Source organism: Ursus arctos, unplaced genomic scaffold, assembly GCF_023065955.2.
Source record: "Ursus arctos isolate Adak ecotype North America unplaced genomic scaffold, UrsArc2.0 scaffold_32, whole genome shotgun sequence".
In the NCBI taxonomy this organism is placed as follows: Eukaryota; Metazoa; Chordata; class Mammalia; order Carnivora; family Ursidae; genus Ursus; species Ursus arctos.
Genome location: NW_026623008.1, coordinates 27,346,894 through 27,359,976, shown reverse-complemented (window position 1 = coordinate 27,359,976; position 13,083 = coordinate 27,346,894).

The window sequence follows — 13,083 nt, the reverse complement described above, 5'->3', positions numbered from 1 at the left end:
TCTGGCGATTTGTTGTCTATAATTTTCAGATAGAGACACTAAGGGTCAGAGAAGTTAGGACTTTTGCCCAAGACCACAAAGCCAGTCAAGAAGCAGAACTACACTCGTTAGCTCCTGGTTTTATCCCATGCACGGCTGGGTCTGCTGCACCCCTGCCCCCTCGCAGACCTCCCGTCCAGCCCTAAGCAGCTGTACATAACTGAATAGTGACCTTGTCCCCGGCCGCCGAGCCTCCTCCATCACAATCACTGAGCTGGCCGCCACCCTGGAGCCTCCAAGGATGAATCCCAGATGCCCAAGTGCCCTCAGATCTTGGCTGTTCTCCCCCCACCCTGCCTCAAGAGGCGGTCCAGAGAACCCCCAACCCAGGTGAGTGTCCTGGCCCCACCAGGCAAGGCAACTGCTCCTGCCAGCTCATTAAGCCCCATGGACAAGGCACTGGGGCTCAGAGAGGTGGAGTGACTTCCTCTAGGTCACACAACCAGGAGTATCCAGCCTGGATTGAGAATCCAAGTCTCCTGATCTCCAAACTGGGGTTGCCTTCCTTGCACCCCACCCCCTCCCTGGCTCCTCAGGAAGCCAGACCTCCTCCACTCTCCAGCCCAATTCCCTGTAGCCAGGATGGTTGCCCCACGATGGACCAGTCTCTCTTTAGGATGGAGTCAGTTCCCTGTCTGTGGTGGTGCGGGCACCTGCACGCCCTTCAGGATGCTAGAAAGAAAGTCCTGCCACAGTTAAAGGTCAAACTCAGTGATCCCAAATGCTCTTTCTCAGTCTTGAAATGGCGGCCTGTGGTTCCTGATCTCTTTCTCTCTCTGCCTCCCACACTGGCCCACCCGTCTCACACATCTGCATGCTTTTTTATGAATATTTAAATGTCATCTGATTGCATTATGCGTCACGAGTCCTGAAAGGCCCCCCTCTGCCTCGCCCCCCTCCCTTGCTGCCTCGTAGGAGCCAGAAAAATAAATCCGGCCCTGAGTCACGGCTCCTACAGCTTCCTTCTCCCCCGCTGCACCCTACCTGGCTCTGCCACAGCCTCGCGCAGGCCAGGACCTGCTGCCCCGTCCTCAGGCGCTGCAGGGGCAGGGGCAGGGGCAGGGGCTGGGGGCAGGGGGGTGGGGGGTGGAAAGGGGAGGGAAGCCGGCTTACAATCACGGGCAGTGGGGCCTTGTGACTCCCAAGTGTCTTCTCACACAGAAGGTCCCACCTCAGGGTCACGAGCCTCGTTTTTATGACCCCCCTCCCCCAACACATGCCCTGAACGTGCTCCCCCCAGCCCCGCCCTGTCACCACCCTTCCATCCACGCCAGCCCTTCCTCTCTGCCTGAGTCAGCTCAGGCTGCTGTGACAAAGCCCCGCAGGCCGGGTGCCTGATAAACAACAGACAGTCATTGCACATGGTTCTGAAGGCCGGAACTCTGAGCTCAGGGGCCAGCACAGCCGAGTTCTGACGAGGCTCCTCTTCTGGGCACAGACCGCCAATTTCCCCGTGTGTCTATCATGGCAGAGGGCCAGGGGAGCCCTGTGAGGTCCCTTTACTAGGGCACTCATCCCATTGTTGGGGGCTCCACCTGCATGACCCAGTCACCCCTCAAAGACCCCACCTCCTAAGACCACCACCTTGAGGGGTAGGATTTCAACATATGGATTTGGGGGACACAATGTTCAGCGCCCAGCACTCCCCTTTGTGGTAGTCCCAAGCTATTAGCAGACAGCAGCATCCTGTCCCCAGACGGTAGTGAAGTCCCCCCAGCAAACAGGTCAGGCCGAGCTGGAAAGAAACAGGAGGCACGTGTGGCTGTCGTTTGGGCGGGGGAGGGGGGGACCTCTCGGCAGGACCTGTGACCTCAGGTAGAGGCTGGAAGGGAGCCAGAGAGTAACCCCCCCAACCTCTCCCCGGCCCTCTGCTCTCCTGGAAGCATCTCCCGTGGGCCAACCCCAACTGGAAGCCAGAGGCCAAGGGACCTCTGAGGTCAGGGCTGTTCGAGGGGGTCAGGCTTGGGGTCCAGAGCAGGGTGGAGAAGGGAGGGGACAGATGTGGAGCACAGGTGGGGAAGACCCAGCACCCCAGCCTCCCACTGGAGCCCTGGCTCTTCCCGCCCCTCCCTCCTGTCTTTCCTCTTTCTCCTTCCCTCTCAGGAGCAAAAGTAATTCCTCTCCTTCTGCAGAGCAGTTTGGCCAAGTCCTTGTTCTCACTGAGCAGCTCCTGCCAGCATCTGCCCTCAGGGCCTTCCCTTCCCACCCAGGCAGCTCACCAAGGTATCCCCCTCACCCGGGCCCCCCAAACAAAGACCCTAAGAGGAATCCAGCGCTGTCAAGCTGTTAAGTAATCATTTTGTTGTTGTTGTTGTTGATCTTTTTTTAAAAAAAGATTTTATTTATTTATTTGACAGAGAGACAGCCAGAGAGAGAGGGAACACAAGCAGGGGGAGTGGGAGAGGAAGAAGCAGGCTCCCAGAAGAAAAGCCTGATGTGGGGCTCGATCCCAGAACGCCAGGATCACACCCTGAGCTGAAGGCAGACGCCCAATGACTGAGCAACCCAGGCGCCCCTGTTCGTCTTAACTATAGAAAGAGAAAGGAGGAAGGGAGGGGAACATTCCCTAGGGGGGAGTTATCGTTCTGTCCCAGAAAACTTTGCAAAGTCTAGAGGCAGAGGGATGCGCTTTTTGGCTCTGGCCTAACGCCTCAGGTCCTGAGGGATTGACTGAAGTCCTGTTTCTTCCCATGTGCACCCTAGAAAAATTGGGGTGCTCTTTGGACCCCAATCCTTTAGGATCTCTACCTACAGAGCTGCCATTCCTGCCCACCCAGAGCCCCAAATAGGCCACTCCTGCCCTTGAGGTTCTGTCGGTAGGCTCAGGGGGCACCCCGCCCTGGAGGAGGAGTCTGGCTGCTCCTCTCCCTCTGGCCCCAACAACGGTGCCCTTAACAAAGGCTCCCCGCTGAGGTCTGAGGTTCTCCTCCAGGAGCCACTTCGCTAGCTAAATACCAACCTCTCGATATTTGGTAATGACCTTTTTAAGTCTCCACTTTCCTGCCTTGGTATTTAGAGAGCAACCTGGTCTCTGGGGAGGGAAGGGAACTGAATACTTATTCATGGCACTTCAGAAGGCTGGCCCCAAAAAGGGAAAAGAGGAAAGGCTCCCCTCTCTCTGCTGGGGGCCGAGGCAACCATCAGAACCCTAATTCTCCCTGGTCTGCAGCAGGGACTTGGCCGATGCCCAGCAACGCCGCAGTCTGACAGCTGTCACTCAGCCTTCCCACACCGGCGTGGGCGGGCGTGTACCCACACCAGCGGGTGAGAATGTCCACGACGGGCCTCACATGTGTGTGCATGTGCGCGTGCCAGCAGGGAGACAGGCCCCGCCTGTGCGGGCACGGATGGGAGGGGATTAGGAGTGTAGACACAGGGCCGTGGGTATACACTGGGTTGTGGCAAGGCCATTTGTAAGTGTCTGTACACGGGGAACACGGATGCACCCGTGGGCATGTCTCTGGGGAGCAGGAGGCATGATCTCCTGTTAAGTGCACGAGCAACACTGATCTGTGTGTGGACACGTGTATCTGTGCGCGATTCCAAATCCACTGAGCCCAAAGGGACTGCGCGCCATTTCCCACGGCAGGGGGGCTGTTCTCGGCAAGTGGTGCCAACAGGTTCCCAGGGAGGGAGCCAGGGGCTGCATGGGGTGGAAGGGAAGGCACCCTGCTCCACCAACCCTAAGCTTTCGTCGTCTGAGCCCCTGCCAGCCCTGGGCCCGAAGACTCACTTCTGCCATTGTCCCCGTGGGGCTGGCTTTTCCCTTCATCCCACTGCTTGGCTATGAGGAGTCTCCACAGTGAGTGCGGCACCGCTGGCCGGGGCAGCCCAGCCGGCTTCTCTGGACCCAGCAGGTTGATCCCAGGCCCAAGAGCCGACTTCCATTAAGCCCTGGCCAGGGCCCCGGGGCCCTGCACCATGCCTGGCCCAGAGCGGGCACCCCATAAACGTGCCCGGAATGAATGAGTGCAGACGAAGACAGGGCCGTAGGCGAAGGGAAGCAGCGGTGTCCCCGGCACACCGCATCTGGGGAACTGGAGCGGGCATGGGTGAATACGTGCAGTGCTTGCTCTGAAAATGGTCAGGACTGTCAATTGATTAGACGTGGGACTGGATCTTGGATGCCGTGGTGCAGTCCAGATCCCTGCTCAGGAACAACGCTGCATTTCCCCAGCTGCAGGGAGTGTTGGTGGCCAGCTGCTCTCGTTGGGCCATTCTTCAGGAGCTGCCTTTGGTGGAGGGAAGCCGCCTACCCCACGGCAATGCCCCTTGGGGCCAGCTCGCATCCAGGGACCAGACTTGCCCCAGCAGGGACACGAGAACTGAGCCCCCTCACCTCAATTCGGGAGAACTCTGAAGGGTCATCCCAGGTCCAAGCCCCCAAGGGCTCAGCCAAGGCCTTGGGTACCACAGCCTCCCCTTTCAAGCCCTCCTTCATGTGCCCCTGGTCCTTCATTCCGCTCAGATGTTCCTGGAAGCACTTCTCAGGAAGCTTCTGCCAGGGTCCCCGGGTGGCTCAGACGGTTAGGCGTCTGCCTTCGGCTCAGGTCATGATCTCAGGGTCCTGGGATGGGGCCCCGTGTCAGGCTCCCTGCTCAGTGGGGAGCCTGCTTCTCCCTCTCCTCCCCGCTCATGCTTTCTCACTATCTCTGTAGCTATCTCTGTCTCTCTCAAATAAATAAAATCTTTTTTAAAAAGTTTTTTAAATTAAAAAAAAAAGGAAGCTTCTGCCAACAATTCAGTTCTCCATCTTAGAGCCTGTTTCTGAGGACCTTGATCTAAGACAGGCATTGTTGCTGAATAGCATTAGATAAATGGCGGGGGTGGAGAGAGAGCCTGGGGACAGCATGTCCAGTGAGATGAGAAAGGAAAAAAAGGAGAGGGGACCAAAGACTAACCTCCAAGGAGCAAGGATTGGTGAACTTCAAACCAAAGAAGGATTGGTCTGAGAGGCAGAGAGAAAACCAAAAGATCCTATCGTCAGAGGGTCAAAAGAATAGAATATTCTAAGGAGAATGTAGTCAATAGCATCAAATTCTACAAAGTCCAATAAAATAAAAGCTTAAAAAAAAGTCATTGGATTAATAGAAGGTGGCCGATGACCTTACCAGGAGCCCTCCCCAGAGGGCAGAAGTAGGTGGCCCTGGGTGAGTGGCAAGAGGGAGGGATGTAATGGGGGAAGAGCTTAGGTCACTCATTGCAGAAGTGAAGGCAAGAAGGAAGGTGGCACAATGGCTATCAGGGCCTTTACCACCACCTCCATCATCATTGTTTTTAAGATCAGAGAGGATGGGGTCGCCTGGGTGGCTTGGTCATGATCTCAGGGTCATGGGATGGAGCCCCTGGTCAGGCTCCGAGCTCAGCATGGAGTCTGCTTGTCCCCCTCCATCTGCTCCTCCACCCCACACACACACACTCATGCATGTGCTCTCTGTCTCTCTCAAATAAATAAATAAATCTTAAAAAAAAAAAAAAAAAGATTGGAGAGGCTGGAGCACAAACCTGGAGAATTTTCCAGCCAGAAGGCTGAATCCATTCACAGCCCCCGGAGAAGTCACAATGTCTGACCATGTGGGTTTTTCTTTAGCCAAAAGCAAAATTAATCCCAACCACTTAAACAAGAGGAATCCATTACTTTGAACTGAAAGGACACTTGTCACTGCAGGAACACCCTTCACATGAGTAAAAATAGAGTGCCAGCTGGTGACAGCTTTGGCAGATTTCTAGGGTCTCCCTGAGAACCCCCTCCATTTGGTCATTGTTGTAGGCATTGTTTATCTGTCATTTGGCCTTGGAGGGCAGCCCAGAAAGAAAGCTCAGAGGCTACTGTTCTTATAGTGAGATAACATATGGAACTGCAGTCCCCGACCAAGGGACTCCCAAATTGTCCTCGCATGAGTTAGGTTTGTGGTTTCTGCAGACCTGGAAGGTGACCACTTACTCATTAGACAGTCCAAGCATGTGGTACCATTGCTCCTCCCGTGCCAGCAGGCATGGAGGGAGTGTGGAAACCAGCTTCAGGCAATACGGAAAGTCTGGGATTGGCTGCTCTTGCAGTACAGACTGGAAGGCTGGGTAGGGAGTAAACCCAGAGCCCAGGCTCTGGGGCCAAGCACACTAAATGTGAATTCTGACCTCATCACAGTATCAGCTACAGGAACAGAAACTGGCATAAAAGAAGTCCACCACTGTGTGGGTCAGGACTGGTGTGGTGGACCTACACATTCATCAGAGAATCCAGTTCCTATCTTTCTGTTCTGAAAACAGAACGTGCCTTCCATCCTCAAGGTCTCTTCGTTGCCCAATGTGGCTGAAAGAGCTCCAGCCATTACATCTGCATTCCGGGCATCAGGAATGAAGGTAAGAAAGAGGAAAAAAGGACTTGTTCCTTTGTTTTAAGGATGCTTTTTAAAGTGGTCCTTATAACACATCTGCCTATATGTTATTAGCCAGAATTTAATCACGTCTAACTATTGGGAGGCTGGGAAACATACTCTTATCTGGGCACACTGCCATTCCAAACAAAATAGGACTCTATTAGTAATGAGGAAGGGAAGAATGGAATCATCAAACGAGCAGCCTCTCCCACAACCTGTGACTTCAAGGCAATTTACTTGAGCCCTCTGGGCTGTAATATGGTAATAATGGCCCTTCATTATTGCTGCTATTGATTGCTACACGAAAACTCAAACGTCTGCAGAGCGCAAGGAGGTACTGTAAATAAGAGGCAACTGGGAGTCCTAAGGCCTGGGGCTAACGGGAGTGGTGAGCTCTGTCTGGAAAGGGAGATCCATATTCAACTCCAGCCTCCTGTAAGGATGAAAATGCTGGCTTAGCATTTCCGGATCGTCCCACTTTTCCAAAGAAACTGGAAATCAGGATGATCTGTTAAATATCTCTAGTTCTAAACTTTTCGGTAATTCACATTTTTTGGAAAGGATCAAAATACACACACGGACACACATATCTGTTTGCCAACTGTGGCTCTGCGGGGTCAGCTGCTAGGACAATACCCGGCAATGATACCATCACTGTTCTTCGCCTGTTCTCAAGACATCTTGATTTCTTTTTGGTAGAATATACATTCCTCCTCTGGTGACAAAGTCCTCTTTGGGCAAAGGGCAGTGTGGAGGTGCCATCCAAAAATCTATAATGATAAAATCTGGGTTTTGTGGGTCTGAGTGTGTTTGTGTTAATTACGAGCATTGAACACTGGATACAACCAAATAAACATCATAAGGAAGAGTGTGATTCTGCGTACACTTTAATCCTTCAAGCAAACAATTGGAGCAAGTGAACCAAAGTTTGGACTGGCGACCTGGTTGCTGGCCACAATTTAAGTGTGAGCTCCTAGCCATGTGACTTGATCAATACCCCTTGGTAAACCATATTGCAAACTCGATGGTGTACAATCCAACTGCCCCCGGTGTACTTATATTCCCATTTTTCAATAGCCTGATAGACTTACACTCTCATTTGTGGACTTAGTTGGTTCCTGCCCATAATTCCTGATTTTTATGCTCCGATTGTCCCTACTGGGTCATCCCAGCAGGGGGTAAAGGACACTGTCTTTGGGCTGGCCTCTGGGCTCATCGCAATTTTCCTGCAGGCGCCTTTGAGAGCATCTTTGAAAGTCTTCTAACACTAAGACATCTGCACCCCAAGATCCAGTGCAGCTTATCCTCCAGGGAATCCTGTCTTCCTTTTGGTACCAAGTGATTTAAAAGACGGCTCCGTGGTCGGGAGGCCACACGGTTCTGTCACGACCCCCGGGGTGGGTGCAACCGGACTAGAGGCAGCCTCGGCTCTCTCGGTGCTCAAATGGAATGTTCAAGTCATACGTTCATGCTATTCTTTTCAATTCGACTCCAAGGCTTCTGAATCCTTTCTTATCATGCTCCAATACGTCTTTTCTCCATTTCTTTTCTCCCTTCCCTTTCTGAGCAGCTAGCTCTTTTCCTCTCTTTTATATATGACATACTCATCTCAGATTCAGCATATCACACGAAATGTTGTCACACCAAAGCAGGTGTTGAATTACGATGCTGCCCAAAGCTTAAGAAACATCAACACTTAAATGCCAATCTGTTAATATCCCTTTGGGCCGATGGGCCCACGCTTCCAAGCCTCCTGCATTTAACTTCCCTACTTTACTCAATTTATTAAGAGCAGTTTTTGTAACTGATGGACTCAGGATGGTTTGTAATGGTGCCAATTTTACTCAAGGCTCTGTATCTTCCATGGATGAGATTGGACCTTGTCCACATGTCTCATAAAGAAATACTCATGGGCTATGTGTCTGTGTATAATGACACGATTACACAACGTTGCACATGGAAAATCATCTTAGACACAATGCATTCACTTTGGTCAGAATGGCACCCGGGGTAACAGCACTGGATACTCCAGGCAGGCTGTGCGCTGGCTGCTAGAGGACTGGGGCCAGTTTGGATTTTGCTAGTGGCATCAGCTCTAACAAAACCAGAATCATCGCTTCAAAACATAAATCAGATCCTGCCTCTCCCCTCTTTAAACCCCAATGGCTTCTCATCCCACTTAGGAGAAAAGCCAAACTCCTCGTGCCTGTGAAGAATCAGCCCTTGGCCTGCCTCGCCAGCCCCATGCGGCGCCATGTCCCTACCGCGTGCTCTGCTCCAGCCGGAGGGGCTTGCCTCTGCCCGGTGAACACCCCATGCTCCCCCCGCCTTAGAGCTCTTCTCCTAGACCCCACCTGGCCGCCACTGTCTTGTCATTCAAGGTCACTTCCTAAGATACACATTCCTGATCACCTGTACCAAAGGTGTCCCTTGGTCCCTCTCCCACCGCTCGGTTTGAATTCTCTTCACAGCCATGGGCATTCCCTGAGCTTTTGTGTTTCTCTACTGCATTTGTTGGCTTCTGCCCCCACTGGGCTCAAAGCTCCACAAAGACAGGCATCCTGGGGGGCTGGGTCCCTGCTCAATCCCCAGCACCTGGCACAGCACCTGCAAATGGCAGGTGTTCTGTGAGTATGTGTTGGATGGGTGGATGGTTGACAAGAGAGCAAGTGAGGAAGAGGTGTTCCCTACCAGTGTGCGCTGGGCAGTCAGAAGGACCAGGAAGTGGCAGGCATCAACCTCCCAGCCTCCACGTCCCTTCTGCCAGTCTGGCCAGGGTCACCGCACTGATGCCCGGCCCCGCTCACTGATCAAGATGCCCTAGAGGCATCCAGTGGGCACATCCTGCCCTCTGCTTCACCCCCCTGGAGCCAGGCTCACGTCCTCTGACAGCAGGTGGTGGAGCAGAGGCTCAAGGAGCCAGGGCATCCATCACTCAGACGGAAGAGCCACAAATTCTGCTGTCTCTGTCTGCACCTGTCACGCTCAAGGGTAAACTCGCCATGGTCATGGGGTAGGGCCACTCCCCCTGCTGACAGCTGTGCTGGCTCAGGACGCACCCAGTGACGAATCTGTTGTCTGCTCAGCAGCATCCCCTGACCAAGGCTGGGGCCAGGGCCGGGTGGCTGTGGAACGCAAAAAATTTACAGCCAAGTTCTCCTTGGATAAACTCTACTGGAGACAAGCCAGGGAAGTCCTATTGTGAATGCCAGCCAAGGGTAGGGGCTGCCCCAGTAGGAGGCATCCGCACCATTCCCCCGCAGTGCCGCCCCCTGGGCAGGACTCTGGATCATGGGCCGGACCCCCTACCTCCTGCCCAACACAGACCAGAACCCCCAGGGGTTCCTCGTGCCATGTTCTTCCGTTGACCTGAATCGAAGGGGCAGACCACATCCCTTGATCTTGAGTGGTGGTCAAGAGCATCCACTTGGAGTGAGACCAACCTGTGTGTGACTTCCTGGTCCTTCCTCGACTCACCACATGACCCTGAACCCTCTCCTCCATCTCCTCATTTGTGAACTGGGGTAATAACGGGGTCTCTGTGAGGATCACACGACATGCATGTGAAGTAAGCGCTCCCAAGTGGCATTTGTCGTGTCGTTGTCATTGATATTTGTGTCACATCTACTTCTCAGCCCCAAATGCACCTCTGATGTAGCCAGGAGGGAAGAAGGCCAAGGTGAAGGACTCCTTCTCCTGGATCACAGGCTCCTGTAGCCAGACGGAGTCTGCTCTGAAGAAAGGAAATGGGAAGACAGCGGGGTCCTTGAGGATTCTCCCGGAAGCCCCCGAGGGCAGCCCCACCTCGGTATTTGAAGGTCTCAGGAGTACACGCTTCTCAACGTGCATGCGTGTGTGTGTGTGTGTGTGTGTGTGTGTGTGTGTGTATGATTCAGAAAGCAGCCGATGAGGCCCATCTCTGCATCCCCCTCCTCCAGAGCCCCAACCCTTCTCTGGAGGTCCTGTGGTCAGTCTGCTTGTCCCCACCCAGGTCACCCCTGATACCCCCCCACACACACACACACCTGCCTGCCAGCTGCCCTGGGCCTTTGCTCCAACCAATCTGCCCTCTCCACTCCCTCCCGCCCGCAGCAGACCTCACCCTTCTCAGGTCCCAGCCGCTGAAAGCCCCACGTCAGGCACTTTCCAAGAGGCAGCAGTTCATCGAATCAAGCCACACACGTGCGCTCCCCGGGTGCCATCTGCATTTTCACGGGCCTCTGTTAGAGCCACAGCGTTCATCACAGGAGTGGCCCTAATGGTAGCATTCCCGGTGGGTGGGGGGTGCAGGGGAGTGAGAAGCGGCGTCACTACATCACAGCTGGCAGGGCTGCCCCCTTGACCGTGGTGTGTGGCCAGGAGCGTCTTTGCCTCCCCTCCTTCCCTCTTGTGAGACTTTAGATGCAAAGTCAGAGAGCTCCTCCACCCCCTGTGGGAGCTGAGGTGGGACCAAATCACACCCTGGGCCAGCCCTCAAGGCAATGTCAGTCCTTCCCTACCGCTCATCCCCAGAGGTCCAACCACTCAGCCCTACTCTTTGTGGTTTCCTCTAGGATCAGTACAGGAGGGGTGAGTGGGGCTGCGCCTGGACAGCTCCAGGCCCGGAGGAGCTGCGGCCTGATTCCCTCCTTGTCAGCATGGTTCTGTCCCCTTCACGACCAGCCTAGGGGCTTGAATGAGGACCCAGAGGTCCCCAAAGACTCCAGGGCGGTCAACCACAGTCACACGGAGGCAGGAAAACGGCCCGCTTTTCATATAACATGTTCAACTAATACCTGCGGAGTAGACAGTTGCCACCCGTCCCAACCCCACAGCCTTCCCTCCTTCTTACAGAGTGGGCACGGGGTACCCCCAAGCCAGCAATGCCACGCAGAGCTGCATCTGAGCTGGGTCTCTGCCCCAGAACCCCTCAGTCCAAAGAGACCAAGAGAGAGCAGTCAGTACCCCCTCCACTCCCAGCACAAGCACAACGAAATATCTCAGCCCCAATGGGATCCTGAAGAAGAAAGAGAAGAAACTTCCTTTTGTCATTCACTCATTCATTGGACGTCTACTGTATGTCCTGTGGCTGGGCAAGACCCTTCCCCTGCCACCAGACCTGGCTTCCTCCCTGACACAGTGAAAGGATGTCTCAGGGTCATGTCTGAAGCCTTAGTGGCTCTGACCCTGGAGAGCCCCTCCACCCTTCCCAGGTCCACCACGAATTTGTCTTAACCCAGTTCCTTCCAGCCCTCGATGGGATCCCCCATCCCCCACCACCGTTCTAGCGTCTGTGATGTAACGCTTAGTCTCCCACTCACTCCAGCAAGACCTTTTCTGACTTCTCCAGCTACTAACACCATTTATTAAAATCTTTGGTGTAGACTCCATGCTTGGGTTGCACACCTATTAGGAGGGCCAAAGCAGAACGTACTGGCAACTCCCAATTGCGGGAAAGGCTGTAGAGTAACGAGAATTCTCAATGGCTGGTGGAGATTCAGAGTGGTACAGCCACCCGAGAAAACAGGCTGGCAGGCTCCTAGAACGTTTATCATATGACTCAGCAACCTCACGGCTAGGTGTTTATTTACGGAGAGATGAAAACTGGTGTTCACACACACAAAATCCCCGTGCACAGATGTCTATAGCAGCATCATTCATTATCCATAATTACCAAAAACTGGAAAACTCTCAACTGTCTTTTAGCAGATGAATGAATAAAAATGCGGTAGAGCCGTGCATTGGAATAGTACTCGGCCGTAAACAAGAACGAACTATTGATACCCACGCTGCCGTGGATACGTCTCAAATACCTTATGTCCAGTGACAGAAGCCAGTCTCAAAAGATTCCAGGCTGATGATCCTATTTGTAGAACATTCTGGAAAAGGCAAACACAGATTCATTAGGGTGGGGGGAGGACTGATCACGACAGGCCAGCATGAGGGAATTTGGAGGGGGGGGGTTGGGCTGGTCCTGTATTCTGTTTGTGGTAGGGCTTTCCGGACTCTGCATTCATTAAAATGCGTAGAATTTCACAGAAAATGAACCGTTTGGGTATATAAGTTAAAATTTTTTAAATAAGTGGAAAATTACCTTAAGCAAACAAACCAACCAACCAGAATCCATGTTTGCATGTTTAGGAGATGAGCTGTCTGGGTTCAAATCCCAGGCAGGCTACAAGAGCGGTCCCCACACCCCCTCCGGCAGTGTCAGTTCTCAGCCACTCTCGGTCCCTGGCCCTGGGGAGGACCGGCCGTCTCTGTGCTCCAGGGCTCCAAGGGGGGCATGTGACCAGGCCTAATCACACGCCCTCCCCCCAGCCACTGTGATCAGTTTAAGAGGAGGCACAGGACCCAGGTCAGTCCCATGTTTGTCAGATGTGGGCTCTCTGGGAGACGGGGGGGGCGGGGGGGCTTTCTCGCCACCTGGACTTTCTGAAGGTCGTACCAGCGGTCCACACACAGTCAAGTCCTGTTCCTGGCACTTCACACGCACAAGCCCATCACAACAGCCCCACGAGGTAAGTCCTCTTATCCCCATTTCACAAACAAGGACACAGAGGCCAGGAAAGCCGTGTAACTCGTCCAGGGTCACACAGCAAGGCCAGAGCTTGACCCAGCTCCTCTGACTTCAGAAATTGGGCCTTAACTTCCCCCAATTTTTTTTTTAACTCAGGATGGGAGT